Source organism: Sarcophilus harrisii, chromosome 1 (genome assembly GCF_902635505.1).
Source record: "Sarcophilus harrisii chromosome 1, mSarHar1.11, whole genome shotgun sequence".
NCBI lineage: Eukaryota > Metazoa > Chordata > Mammalia > Dasyuromorphia > Dasyuridae > Sarcophilus > Sarcophilus harrisii.
This window is the reverse complement of record NC_045426.1, coordinates 130930726-130946315: the sequence shown is the minus strand read 5'-3', so window position 1 is coordinate 130946315 and position 15590 is coordinate 130930726. Positions and strand designations below refer to the sequence as shown.

The window sequence follows — 15590 nt, the reverse complement described above, 5'->3', positions numbered from 1 at the left end:
TGAACTTATATGAAAGGGCTTTTAGAGCTCTAGAGAAGATGAGGTTGGTGACTTTACAAAGCCCTCCCTCACTTAAATGAAATCTACCTCCCAGATAATGATCCTTCTAGAAAAAAGGACAAACAACAACTTTAATCATATCACTGTATAGTTAAAAACTTTGAGGTCATCAGAAAAGGTCTTGTGGACTGGTTCCCAAGTTCATTTTTGTATAAGTGGCCAGAGTCAAATCCAAAGGGTTCAAACAAACCCCTTATGATTCCAAATCCAATGAGTATTCTTTGCACTCTGTCTCACTGAATCCAAAACTGATACTTCCCTGACCTTCACTGTACTGTGTAATCTTGCCTAAGCTATGACCCAGAACCAGCACTTGATGGGGTGGGTATGAGATAAATTTTTATATTCTGAGGGAAATATTCCAATTTGCCAACATTATACTAAGGACAGAACTTAAGATAGTTCTAAATGTGTGGCCCAGAACAGAATCCATTTGGCCTCCAGGGTTGTCTCTGACAATTGAATATACTAGCAGCTCTTTCTGCACAAGTTATATTACTCTATGATACAGAAAATCTCGATTTCAATACTTAATCTGATATTAAGTATGTGGCATTGGAAATTTACTTTTTATATTTCAATCTATTAATCTGAATAAATGAGGATGAGCTCTGCTTTCGGTTTTCCATAAATATAGTGATGAGAAAATCAGTGACACTTAGGACAAGCACTGTAGGACTCTCAGGAGAGAGGTTAGATCAACCCAAATGTAAAATAAATGTAGTAAAATCAAGACTCACAAAATGACCAAAAGAATTTTCCACTTTCCCACCCCACCAAGTGCTGGTTCTGGGTCATAGCTTAGGCAAGAGTACACAGTACAGGGAAGGTCAGAGAAGTATCAACTTTGGACTCAAGGAGACAGAATACAAAGAATGCTCACTGGATTTGGAATCATGGGGGGAGGGTCTGTTTCCCCTTTGGGTGTGGCTCTGGCCATTTATACTAAAATGAAAGTCTACAAGACCTTTTCTGGCCTCAAAGTCTTTAGCTGTACAATAATAGGATTGTTGTTTGTCCTTTTTTTTTTCTAAAAGAATAATTATCTGGGAGGTAATGCCATGACTCACTAGTAGAATGGATTTAAGTGAGGGAGGGCTTTGCAAAGCCCTTCTTCTCCTCCAAAGGCTTCTGGGTCTAGTAGCAAGATATAGATGAGGACCATTGGAGATGGCCCTTGTGCCAAGGTCTCCCAAGATTAAAATAGCTGATCTGGAAGGTCCCTACAAATTGTAAATACAATTATTCCCATGCTTCCTTCAAATGAGATTGTTTGGCTGGTCTATGAGGTCCAAAGCCATTTAATTTGCACTTTCATTGAGCCCACATCTCTCCAGCTTTTCCACAGGAACAGCATTAAGATATTTATGGGCTATTGCCCACACATTTGTGGAAAACTAAACATAAGTATGTTTGGAGGTTTCCCAGAGTAAACTTGGGTGGGAGCAGAGGAGAAAGAGAAGAAAAAGAGAGAGAAAGGGAAAATAGGAGGGAAAAGAGACGGAGACAAAGATAAAATGAGAGGAAAGAAAGAAGAGAAAGAGAGAAGAGAGACACATAAGGAGGGAGAGAGAGTAAAGGAATGTAGTGCAGTGAAAAGAAATCTATTGATCTTTAATTCTGAAAGAATTATTTCTACTTTCCACTCTTCTCTCCTCTCCTTATTCACTATGGATCAGTGGGAAAAGCACTAACTTAGAGTTTAAGGCAATTGAATTCTAATCCCACCTTTGTCACTCATCTGTGTGCTATTGGATAAATTATTTAATCTCTATAGATCTGTTTTCTCAGCCATAAAATCCTGGAGTTAGAATAAATGGCCTCCCAAATAGATTGTATGATTCTGGGATACTTTTCCCTCTAATCTGTCACTTGATTTCTATCATTAGTCCATCCTCAAATAATGAGAAATAAGCCTCCACTTCTACTCTGGGCCATGCTCAAAACTCATTTCTCATGATCAGTCTATTTTCTTAATCCTGGCTCGATTCAAGCAAGCTAATCACAGTTCAGTCTTCTGTTATCATTAATATCTTCAATATTCTTACTACCCTCATGACCCCCAAACACCTAGTGATACCCATTTGCCAAGATATCTCATGAAAATGCCCTGACCCTAATCTTTCTGTCCTTTGCTGTTTACCACAGTACCTTTTTCTAAGGCATTTATTTGTAATGGAAATGAGTATTTATAGAAACAACAATACCAAGGTTCAGATAGTCCCAAGAGTTTGTAAAAGAATTCTACCCAAAAATCACTCTAAGTGGCTCTAATTCCTGCTACTTTATCCTGTTTGGTTAAGGTCTACTCTGAGATTTCAAAGCTTTTTGCTTCTGGCTGATCACAAAAATGAATATGATTTCTTTTTTGTCAGGCTACTTCACCAAAGTTGGATCATTTCAATTTTCAAGTCACCATCAAGTCACTCTAAGCAAAATTCATTCAATCAACAAGAATTTGTTAAGTTACTATGTAGCTAGGTGGCAGAGTAGCTAGGATGTTGGACTTGGAGTAAAAAAGATCTGAATTCAAATTCAGTCTCAGATAGTGTAATGGGCTGAGGCTTGAGTTGATGCACTGAGGTCCCAAGTACATGAGGCTAAATAGTAATTGGACTATACTCTATTAATATACATGATTGGATAAAGAATGGTCCCTGCCCACTCTCTGTGCAAGTCCTGATGTGTTGTACAGGAAATGACGATTTTGGTGGGTGGAGGCAGAGAGAGGAACAGGAAGAGAAGCTGGGAGAGATTGGGCCTGGGTCCATTCTCCTGGCTCCTGGTCGTGTGGCTGGTGATCTAGCTAGGTTCTTGACTCAGCTGCACACATTGCTATTGCCGATTCTCTTCCGCCTCCGATCCTTCTTCACTGAGAATAAAGACTGACGATTTTCCCCTAACCTGAACTCCTGACTCCTGCTGATTTTGAAATACGCGATCTTCACAAGATAGTAGCTGTATGACCTTGGACAAGTTGCAGCATCTTGTAGCCTCAGTTTCCTCATCTGTAAAATAGAGATCATAATAGCACCTACTTCACAAGGTTGTTGCTTAAGAATGAAATGAAACAATATATGTAAAACACTTTGTAAAACTTAAAGTGCTATATATAAATGCCCTCTATCACTATGATGAGCCAGGCAATGTGCTGGCTAGTTTTATTTGACTCAATTATAAAGCCTCCTAATAAACAGTAGCTTTTGGAGTTTCAATCCCACCCTACCATCTAAATAAATTAGTTAATTAATAACCTTGTTCCCTACCTTAAGGGAGACTTCCCATAACCCACTCAATTTAATTCAACAAATATTTGGTAAGTACTCAATGGGAGCAGCATGATCCCCTAGGACCTTCTCTTCTAAAAGGCAGAATAAGATCTAGTACCAAATTACAGTTGTAACCCATGCTCTAATCCATTCTGTACCCATTTCAGGTTCATAGAGAAAAGTTTCTAATGATTTCTTATCTCCCTGGTTCAATTTTGCTCTTATCAGATTTGAAAAAATAGAAACTTCATAAATAACTCAAGAGGCCAAAAATCTAGGCAAGGAAGGACACTGAAACAGGATAACAGTTAATTGGGGAAGACATGACTATTAAAGCAATAGAAAGCAATCTCATTTCCAAGAGAACAAAATCTCTTTCTTTTTCCTCTGGAGCAGTTTAAGAAAGAAGCCCCTCTATACCCATTACTTTTTCATACATTTTTCTATGGTAAAGGAATTGGAGGTTTCAGTGTAGACAACGTAGGATCTTTGTAGGATCTACTGACTGATCTTACTATCTGTTCTAGTTAGTGTGCCTTCACCATCCATCACTAAATATTTCTTAAGCTCCTATTATGCCAGGCTCTGTGCTTAGCACACGAGTCACTGTGATCCTACTTGTCTGGTCACTTGCAGCTTCCATGGAATGCTTGCTTTGGCCTGCCACTAGTATTACTCGTTCTAATGTGGCTCATGGTACCCTTGAGGGTCCCAACTTGACGCTCCACTCTTGTAGCCCAAACCTACAAAGATTTCCATGAATCCTAAATCATATGACTCTTTCTTTCTAAAATCCTCAATCAACCTGGGTCATCTGTGTATAGGCTTCATGGAAATTTGAGTTCCTCTATGCCCAAAGGGCTATTAAACTGTGCATACCCTTTGATCCAGCAATGTATTTGGTATCCCAAAGAGATCATAAAAGAGGGGAAAGACTCCCGTGTGCAAAAATGTATGTAGCATTTCTTTTCATAATGGCAAGAAATTGGAAATTGAGTGTATGCTAGTCAGTTGGGGAATGATTTAATTATGGCATAAGAAGGTCCTAGAATATTATTATTCTATTAGAAATGATGAGAAGGCTGATTTCAGAAGTCTGGAAAAACTTGCATGAACTGATGCTGAGTTAAGTGAGAAGAAACTAGAAATCATTGTACATAGTAACAGCTAGATTATGTGACCAACTATAATACAATTAGCTCTTCTTAGCAATATAGTGAGAGATCTAAAATAATTCCAAATAAGTGGGAAAGAAAAAAGGAAAGGAGGGAGGGAAAAAAGAAATTTGAGTTTCTTTTCTCTGAAGGAATCATTATGCTACAGGCTCAGCCCTCCTGGAAATTGTAGTCTTTCCTGACTTTAGCCCTGGCTATTAAACTATAATATACAATAGAGAGAGTAGTGAACACATGAATTCAAATCTAATCTCTTATATTTAATAGTTATATGACTATGGACAAGATATTTAACCTCTCTGAATGTCTGTCTTCTCATTTATAAGATGGAGATAATAATATCTATATTATTATATATAATATCTATTATAATATAATTATTATATAATAATATATGATATCTATATTATTATAGATAGCCTTACAAATAATAAACAAACCACTCCTTTCTCCTTGGCTTGGAAGTATCCATCTCACTAAGTTGCTGTGGAGATCAAATGAGATAACATATAAAGTACTTTGTAGACTCGTATGTTCCATGTCCATGTCAGCTACTGTTTTTGGTATTACTATTATTGTTGTCATATGTGAATGCATGACACTAGATGTCTTAGTTCTAAAAGGAGGAAGAAGCATTTGGGTTTGGCCTTTAAAGAATTCAGTTGAAAAAGTGGAGAAGGGCCCAGGAAACAGCATAAATAATGTTGAACAACAGGGAATATTCAGGGGCAGAGAGCAAGCCAGTTTGGGTAGAACCAAAATGGATGCAGGAGAACACTGAGATAAAGCTGGTAAAGTGTGCCAAACAAATTGAAGAAAGTTTTTAACCTTCTGGCAAAGAAATCTAAATTTTATTTGAGAAAGAATAAGGGGTTAATGAAAAAATTTTAACAGAAAAATAAGATGACTAGATATATACATAAATAATGTTAGTCTAGAAATAAAGAAGTGATTGTAGGAGGAAAGAACATGTAGAAGGAATAACAAATATGAAGACCGTTGCAAAAATCCAGTTGGATGTCACTGAAGACCAATACCAGGCATACTGTCTGTAATGGTAGCAAAAAAGGAGTAAATAAGAGGGAGAAATGTTGTGAAGATTTAAATTACAAAACTTGATGATCAGTTAGATCTGAGATATGAGAAAGAAGAGCAAAATATAACTCCAACTGTTCAAACATAAAAGCCTAGGTAAATGATGATGGTGTGAATAAGAATACTGGATTTGTTGGGAGGAGCAGATTTAGGTAAATAACCCTTCCTAAAGGTGCAGAGGCACTCTTTTTATTAGGTCATTACAAGCCCTTAGGTGCAGGATTGACACATGGGGATGGGACAGAAGGTAGTCTTTACCCTGAAGAAGTCTTTAGTCTAAAAGAAAAAAAAAAAAATCCAAAGCTCAAGAAGATTAGGCTGATTTGTTTTCTTTTTTAAAGTGTAGAAAGATCCAAAGTGTTGCCTCCTCTAGCCATTAAACAAATCTCCTGGACATGCCCAATTTTGTACTATCTACCCAGCAGGCCAATTCATCTAAGGATAATAAGAACAATCTTGCTGTAATGTGAATGACATTCCATTTCTGCATTTTTTTGTGACAAAGAAATGAATTAATAAATGAAAAACTGAAAAGCACTTACTATATACATAGCACTGAGCTAAGTGCTAGGGATCCAAATATAAAAGCTCTCAAGGAGCTCCCATTCTAATGGGGTGGGGGGAGCACTTATAAGAGGTTTCAACTACAAACAGCAGGATGGATCAGTTCAGTGATGCTTAGGGATTAGTGATGACACATTGTTTAATGTCATTTGCATTAATAAAATCATTTCCAAATTAGGATTGAAGCATTTAATAGTGCTAAGGGCTTTGGTAGCAAGATTTTTCTTTACCTGGTCTTCAGGATTAGAAGTATTGAGAAGGTGGGGTCTGCAGGCCATCCTGAGGCAGGCTCCTTAATGGAAGCTTCCATGTATATGAACCTTGGCTGCAGAGGCCAAATTGGAAACTGGATCAGTGGTATGGGTAAGGGGGATAGGTGCTGTGTTTCCAAGGACTCTTGGCCTCTGGATTTGGAGCTCTCTCCATTGAAGTCTCAGAGAAGGTGACACTTAAAATGATAGTCATGGCCTTGTCACCTCCTACTTCTCCTCCAGGTTCCTTTCTACTTCAACTGGGAAGGGGTGGGAGGGGGAAGGTTATATTACCTGCTATATTCTCCAAATCCAGCCATTCATTCCACATTTAGCTGGAAAATCTGTAGCTGCCGACAAGGCCTACAGGAGCACAGACAAGCTTATCTTTTGATAAATTCCAAAGTACCACTTAAAAATTCACAAGGAGCTGAAGAATCCAAAGTGGGGATAGGGGGTTAGGAATGGGGGGATCAAGAGAAAAGTACCAGAGTTTTTTTTTTTAAGTAAAAGGGGAAAAAAAGTTTAATTATGGAAGAGAAGACACACACATAGTATAACCCACAAATGTAGCACTGCTGTGGAAGCACATTCCAGTAAAATCTTAAAAGATTACTTTAATAATAAACTATGCATTCTTCAGTAAGCCATCCTAGGATTAACTACCCCCTTCCCTCTGGTGGAAGCAATGTTTTCAGACCAGGGTTGTACAAGGGGTAATGTCATGCAAGGTCTATACTTTTAAAGTTTGCACTTAATCTTGACCACCTCCTTTTTCCAAACCTGAATTTCAATGTGGTAAGAAGAGTGGGGTTTAGACAGAGTTAACATCTGGAAAGGCAACCCCAGAACAAGTAGTGGTGAGATTTTCCAGATGTAAGGAAGATAATTTTAGACCTGCTGAAAAGTGATTTGCCTATTGTGACATAAAGCAATATTGCACCAAATCCAAAATAGAGTTAACTTTTTCCCCAAAACAACATGAGTAGAACATTGATCTCTACCAGAAGCAATATCAGAGCACCACAGATACAAAAAGATATTCTGAGAATCTCCATTATCAGCTCTCCACATTTCAATTAAAAAAATATTAAGATGCTCATTTTACATTGTTCGGGCGAGCCAAAATGAAAGAATTTTCAACAAAAACCTCTTGATATTGTAGTTTATTAGAGATTAAGTATGCTGTAATGAAAAGTGTTATAGACTTGGAGTCAAAAAAACTGAACTTTGAGTCTTATTAACTGTATGTCCCTAATCAAGTAATTTCCTTTCTCTTAGCCCCTCAAAATTAAAAATTTTCATTTGTAATATGAAAAAAATAAGAATAGATGATCTCTTCTTGCCATAAATTCTATCATCCTAAATTATTGTATTATTCAGGGATTTCTCGCTATACCTGACTTTGATTTTTAAAGAGAGAGAGAGAACAAAGAAAGAAAAATGAATTTAAATTGTATTATTCTGAGATTCCTTAAAATAATCCCTTTGTTATATCTTCTAAGAATTAATATTTTGATTTAAAAAATTAAAATATTGAATTGTTTCAAGAATATATTTCAAATTCAAGAAATGGGATTCTAACCATTAAGACAGTGATGTCATTCTATTTTTTATGAAATAAAATGGTCATCTTTCCCTTGTTCTTTTTATAAATCCAGCAATGAGGTAGTAGAAAATGCTACATTTTGGATCATGAGAATTAGACTTGGATACCACCTCCACCATGGACAAGGAACTCATCTTGTCCAGGAGAATATCAGACTATATTGTCAATAAGTATTATCAACATCAAAATGTTATTTAGAGAATCTATTTTACAAAGCTGTTGTTGATTAGGAAAAAAGAAAACATGCAAGAAAAGCTTTGTAAACCTTAATAAGTTTTGTAACCCTGTGACTATATACGCATGTGTGTGTATGCCATACCTACCATCACTATTATTACTTAAAATATAAAGAATATATAATGATGTATCCTGAAAAATAAAATAACTAAAAACCTCTACTATATTTTAATACCTAATAAGGTTAAAATTCCTATATTTATCGTAAAGGGACTAATAATCATTTTAAAACACAAAAATATTTGATATTATGAGAATACTTCTATATTTGTCTACCTTCTCTTGTCCTCATAACTGTCACCCCACTCCCAAAGGTGAAAGTTGGGGCCACTTCCAGCAAGTGGAAGGTAAACTACTCCACCCATTTGTGATCCTCCACCTCATTCCTGACCCTCTTCTCCACCCCTGCACCCTTGCTATTCCATGCCTGACCTACTTCAGAGAGGAGATTGCCAGTCACACTGAGCTACCCCAAATTACAAAGTGGTTTTATTGTCAGGACTAAGCTGAGACCACAAAACATATATTGCATGTGACTTGAGCCAGAATAGGCCCTTCTCCCTCCTCCCTAGTCTTCCAGAGATGAAATGCACATCTACTATCCACTGGGTTATTTAATCAATAAAACAAACCAATCCTCTCTTAGCAGGGTTTAAAATTATGTAATTTACCAAATACTGCTATGCTTGATTTTGATATGAAAGAGAGAATAAAGAGAGAAAATTAATTTTAAAACATTTTTTCATATGGATTGTCTTTTCAAATAATGATTTAATAATTTTAAATAAGTAGTGTTATACTGAAATAATTGTATGTTGCTTGTATAGATGTCACATTACAAAGTATTAACACTAGTTTGTGGCAGGGAGGGGAAGAGAGTATATATGGCACTCTAAACAAGTAGTATTAATTGAATAAAATTGGAAAGAATACATTTAACATTTTTTAAATAGTATGTAAAGCAATATGATTTATCACTGTTGCCTAAGGCATTGTTCAATTCAACTTCCAGTGATATGAGTTGTGTGACAACTTTAGGACATTTACATGGTACCTTCTATACTAATTTGCCTAAAGTAGAAAAGTCTTTTTCATACCTAGTATAAATCCAGCTTAGTCATAAGCAAATACATTTTAAGATGTATTGCTATAATGCTTCCTCTACACTATACATTATTTTCCATGGATTATTACACAGTTTCAAAAATCTCAAAGAAAAAGCCTACTACTATATGCATATATCAGGAGTGATCAGGAGAACCCTTTAGAAAACTGGTGTGTCCCCTGTTCACTCAGGGGTGGATTGGAGGACTCACCAAATCAATCAGAGGGTCCCCCTGATTGTTTTGAATGCACGTAACTTTATATACATTTTATACAGTAGAGTTCTATAAATCTAATCTTTATTGATATAGTGCATATATAATGTTTAGGCTATAAATAAGAGGGGAGATTGTTTATAAAGAATATGTGAGGAGGGAACTGTTTTCATACCTGCATGTATATTATTTTGTGCATACCCACAATATGGAGTATATCTTCTCTATTTGTGTGCTTATGTATAAATACATTTGCATAGATTCATATTACAAAACCACCGAATGCCTCCCCTCCCCTTAAGCTCATCCACTTCTGAAATAAAATGGATAGTCTTTCAAAGGGGTAGAGCCTCTTTAAAGACTCTAATTGTATTTAATAGCTGCAAGATCCCACTTCCACTAGCCAGAACGCCAGAATTCCAGACAGCCTTTTGTTGGAAGGGCCTTACAGCCAGCCCTAGGTTCAGCCGATTGCCACATCATCTCGAGCTGCCACAGAGGGGTACAAGTTGTCTTCCACTCCTACCTGCCCCCTCTCCAAAAGTCCTTATCTGAAATGTTGCCTCTAATATAAATCTCACTGTACCAAGAGCTAACTATACTGCTGGGATTTCCTCCCGCCCCTAGTTGGGTCCCTGCACCGCAGGGAACTAGATCCTTCGGTGGCTTAGGCAGGAGTTAATAAACAGTTAAGTTTGGAAGACTCGGCAGACACGTTGAGGGGGAGTAACCAAGCTGGAGCAGCAAAAACATCACAGCGCATTCCTGGGGAGTCCTTAGCTGCCAGCATCTGATTAGAACCATATCTCTCACTGTGAGTGGCTAGCTCCGCTCGGGAGCCTAGTGTACAGCCGAGTATTTAACCGGCCCGCGGGGTTGGCCAGTCCGCCCGGCAGAGGGTTTGGGGAACAGTGGGGAAAAGAAATCATGCTCGGAGCTGAAAGGAGTTAGTTTGTGAGTAGCTGAATTTTCTGGTGTGTTTTTTTTTTTTTCCTTTTTTCCCCTTTTTTCCTTTCCTACCTCTGCTCTCCGCTTTCACTTCTTGGAAGTCCAGAGCTGGATTTGGGCTAGGTTTTTCCGGCCCATAGAGAGTAGGCTGTGGGGAACTAGCTGAGCCAGAAGACTGAAGACGTGCGGTGGGAGCTGGTGGTCCTGGAAGCCTGCATAGAGACAGGGCTGGTGGTGAATGAACTTCCCTTCGGAGCTCGGGCTTAAACCCGGCTGTGTGGAGAGGGAGAGAGGGAAGGAAGGAAACTGACACCCCGACTGCCTTTTCCAGAGGACGGGGAGGCGGACGCCGGCAGCTTTTAGAAAGCCACCGTTGTTGGTAGAGGCTTTTCCTCCTCTCCGATGACTGCCTAATTAGCTCCCCGATGTATTTGTTTTTGCTCGCTGACTAACAAAGAGGGAGGACTTGGTTTGTGCGGCTCTGGGGCTGCCTAGCTAAGAGTGACAAGCGCGGGGACTGAACATTCTTTAACTTTGTCTCGCTCTCTCGTGCTGAGGTCGGTCCTAAAACAATAGCTGCCGGAGGAATAGGACCGACTAGTTAGAAGGGTTGAAAAAGCCTTATCGCCGGCGCCGCCTTTGGAATGGGGATGGCGCTGAGGCGGGTGGGCTCTGTGGGCTGGACTGGCTGGACTTACAGGGGGGACGGGAAATGGAAAGGATTTGGGGGGGGGAGGGGGGACAAAAAAGCTCAGTGGCCGGCTATGAATGTAGCGGTTTTCAGTGTTACTTGGTGTTAGGTGTCTCTTTTTTTAACATCCCCACGGGCTAGAGTGATTTCTGCCTTCGGTTTCTGGCTCAGAACTTTGCTGAGATTATTATTTTTTTAATGACTGAAGCCTTAGCTGGAGGGAGGGAATTCTGGCAACCCCTCCCAAATTTAACGTGAGGTTCAGAAACTAGCTTCTCTAAGCCAGTGAATAACTTTAATATGGCAGAAGGGAAAGGCAGGGAGTGACTGGATGGAGAAGAGGACTTTTTTGAGTTTTAAAATATCAGCATTGCCATAGTAATTTCTTGATGGGACTTCTTGGCCCGGGTCGTTGTGGGGGAAGGGAAAAACCAAGAATAGCTCGGCCAGAACCTGAAAAATGCTGGGGGAGAAATCTCCCCAAGTATCGGATTAACTGTCTTAAGTAGCTTTTCTTAGTGTGACACATAGTATGCTTTTCCTATGTAGCTTCTCCAACATAAGCTTTCCTGCCCACATAGGAAAGAACATGTGCCAGGTTGTTTTTCCCCCTTCTTTTTTTAAAATGGAGAGAGGGAGGAGAACATATAGAAACCACCAGACAGATTGCTGACACTTGGGATCCAAAACAAGCAAGCATCTTACAACAGAAGCCTTGTCGTGACTCCTCATTTATTTGTTCTGGGCCCTGTCACTACTCTGAGACAGATTTCAATCACAAGGAGGGAGATAAGTTTTTATGGAGCTTGAAAATTCAGGAGATCCTGGCAACTTCTTCTTTAATCCTTTTTGGAAAGGGGGAGAGAAAGTTTGGGAAAACAACATCAATACTCTTTAATTAATGAGACAAAATAGGCCAGTCAGTTTCTCCTAAAAAGGCAGTATGAAAAGATTACCATGCAGTTCAATCGTCTGTCCCTTTTAAGGAAGATGCTCTTTGTTGCTGACATTCTCCATTTTTCCCCCTTAAATTTCAAGTATCTTTATGAAAACTTGGATTTAATATCTTTTCTCTGAACTTTTGAACAGTTTTTACAAACCATTCACTTGTCACCTACTCCTTTAATCTCAAATATGGAGTGGATGCTTTGACTGTGTATTATGTGTGCAGATGTATATATGTAACACCCATTTCTTACAAATATGGGAAGAGAAGTGTTAAAAATGCAAGTTAAGTGATTTATTTAAAATACAATTATGAAGAATAGACGCTGATATAAAATAACTGGTGGGCTCAAGACCTAGTTTAAGATTGCAAATCTAAATTTCTTTGCAATTGCATTCTTCCCACGCTATGATGAATTCTGGGCTAAATGACATGCATCATTCTGTTCCTTTACATTCTCAATGGCTTCTAGGACAGTTTATTGATATGAAAGGGACGTTGAAGACTTCTGGGTCTGGCTGATTGGCTAGTTGGGAACATTACTGAGATGCTAAGTCATTCCTTCTTGTTTATTACTTAGAGATCAAGAGAAGGCAGAAACACATGCTTAGCAGTTTGGATTTTTGATTAGCATTATGTTTTGAGACTTGGGCCTCTTCAAAGGCAGTGACTATGTTGTTGTTTTTCTAATTTTTATTTTTCATTCCTGTCATTTGATGTTGGTAAACTTAAATTTAGCCTACTAACCTGCCTGCCCTTCATAGGTTAGCTTGTGGCTATATTCTCCTCTACTTTAAATCTCAGCCTTTCAGACTTTCCCTTTTTTGTTTCTGCTTAATGGAAAAAATTAAGATGTTGAAATGCTTACCCATTTGTAGGGAAAAAAATTATTCCTCAGTCAATCTGAAAACTCAGCAATGGTTGAACATTGTCTTACTGGTCTTTAAAATAAAGATAACTAGTTGCAGAGGCTTGGAGTCTGCCTGACTTGGAAGACTGAGCTGGTTGCTGCAGAAACATGCAGTTGTCTGTACTTCTGAGTGAGCATAAGCAGAATGTCAATATGAAACACCTGAGCTAAAGAAAGTGGTATTTTAAAATGTTTTCTGGCTCTGCGATGCAACACTAAGTTGAATCCAAGCCATTGCAATTCCAGAGCTGGAAGAAAGTCTGGACCAGAAACTTAAATTAATTATGATGGTATGGTTGATGTGTTTTGGATCAAAATCTTGTTTGTTTGTTTTTTAAATAGTGGCTCTGTACCCCAAAGAAAACTAATATATGCATTAGGAACATGAGAGGTTAAGTATTCTAATCTACTATGGAGGTAGGCATGAGGTAGGAGAAGATGTCCTTTGATTTCATAGTGGCTAAATGGCCACATAGTCATTGGGATCATAGAATCCTAGACATTTTTAAGACCTGGAAGGAACTTTAGAGTACTTGATTTGAGAGTGACAGGGTGTATATTCAAATCAAAGCCCTTCCTTTTTGATTTGGGGCAAATTACAATCTCACTGAGCCTCACTAGGCCTTCTCTGTAAAATAAAGGGATTAGATTGAATGACCTCTAAGAGATCTAAAGTCCCTTCCAGCTCACTATCTATAATTCAATGAATTAATTTTAAATATAAAGAAGCAATGGCCTAGAGAGGAAGACCCGTCCAAGGCCAGTCACTTAAATCTTGGCAGAGCTGAGAAACTAATCAGTGACATCTAACTCAAAATCTATTGCTCTTTCAAATACATCATGTAGTTTCTTAATCTGAATGCATACTTTTTTTTTAAATTATAGCTTTTTATTTACAAGATATATGCATGGGTAATTTTTCAGCATTGACAATTGCAAAACCTTTTGTTCCAACTTTTTCCCTCCTTCCCCTCACCCCTTCCCCCAGATGGCAGGCTGACCAATACATGTTAAATATGTTAAAGTATAAGTTAAATACAATATATGTATACATGTCCAAACAGTTATTTTGCTATACAAAAAGAATCGGACTTTGAAAAAGTGTACAATTAGCCTATGAAAGAAATCAAAAATGCAGGCGGACAAAAATAGAGGGGTTGGGAGTTCTATGTAGTGGTTCATGGTCATCTTCCAGAGTTTTTTCGCTGGTTCAGTTCATTACTGCTCTATTGGAACTTATTTGGTTCATCTCATTGCTGAGGATGGCCACATCCATCAGAATTGATCATCATATAGTATTGTTGTTGAAGTATATAATGATCTGGTCTTGCTCATTTCACTCGGCATCAGTTCATTTAAGTCTCTCCAGGCCTTTCTGAAATCATCCTACTGGTCATTTCTTACGGAACAATAATATTCCATAATATTCATATACCACAATTTATTCAGCCATTCTCCATTGATGGGCATCCACTCTGTTTCCAGTTTCTGGCCCCTACAAAGAGGGCTGCCACAAACATTTTGGCACATACAGATCCCTTTCCCTTCTTTATGATCTCTTTGGGATATAAGCCCAGTAGTAATACTGCTGGATCAAAGGGTATGTACAGTTGGATAACTTTTTGAGTGAATGCATACATCTTAATACAGTATGGATCAGGTCAGTGCCTGGGAAAGGTAATAGAGACAAACTCATCAGAATATGTATTGAGCAAGAAACCAATTTAACCTCCACCCTAACCAGAACCCCACATACACTATGCAAGTAAATAAATACTGTTCTTTGTAAAATATTCATTTTATTGAGGCTTCATAGTTAGGTATCATATATCACCGAATAAAGACAAGCATTCAGACCTTTTAATATAAACAAGGGAAGCAGATTTGTCCTCTGCATTGGTACAAACCAGACCAAAAACGTCTCTGCTTGTGGTTCAAAAGACTCTCCATGATCTAAATGATCTTTCCTACTTGTATTTTACCAACCTACTCTTTTCCCCTACACACCATGTCCATAACTACATAAAAAGAATAAAAAAAGCCCTTTCTCAAAAAATCTGAATTGGATGGAAAGAGTAAGGAAACAGGGACCACCCATATTAATTGCAGTGACTGGGCTAGCCATCTGTGGAGTGATGGGCTGCCTACACAGCAGGGCACATGGCCAACGATAGCTCCTTTTCATGAATCCTTTTCTGAGCCTTGAAGAAAGTCTGTGACTCCAGAGTCAGAGGGAGTCTGGACAAATCACTTCCTGACCTAAAATGAGAGTGACACTTTTGGCAAGGAGAACTATAATCTTCCTTTCCCTGTCTGCTTCCCCCGCCTCCTCCCCCTATCTCTTGTTTTATTACTCTTCATAATCTTTTTCCTACTAAAAAAATCTTTTAACAAACAAGATGGAAAGGATCACTAGGAGACTTTGGGGTTCAAAATTAAGGCTGGACTGATAAATGGGTTTAGGATAAGCCCCACTCCCATAATTTGTACAAAGTACCTAATGACTAAGTGTACCT

General features: G+C 38.3%; 1 protein-coding gene across 3 annotated transcripts in view; it reads left to right on the top strand.

The window, feature by feature from the left end:
- The first annotated feature begins 10310 nt into the window (after positions 1-10310).
- The window catches only part of DAB2 (DAB adaptor protein 2), a 65076-nt gene continuing 59796 nt past the window's right edge, over positions 10311-15590 (top strand). The window contains exon 1 of one of the 3 annotated variants that reach the window (XM_031964453.1): positions 10311-10393. The gene's annotated coding sequence lies outside the window, so the exon portion shown is untranslated. Of the gene's footprint in view, positions 10554-15590 lie in introns of all 3 variants that reach the window. The other 2 variants (XM_031964434.1, XM_031964443.1) reach the window with 2 other exon arrangements.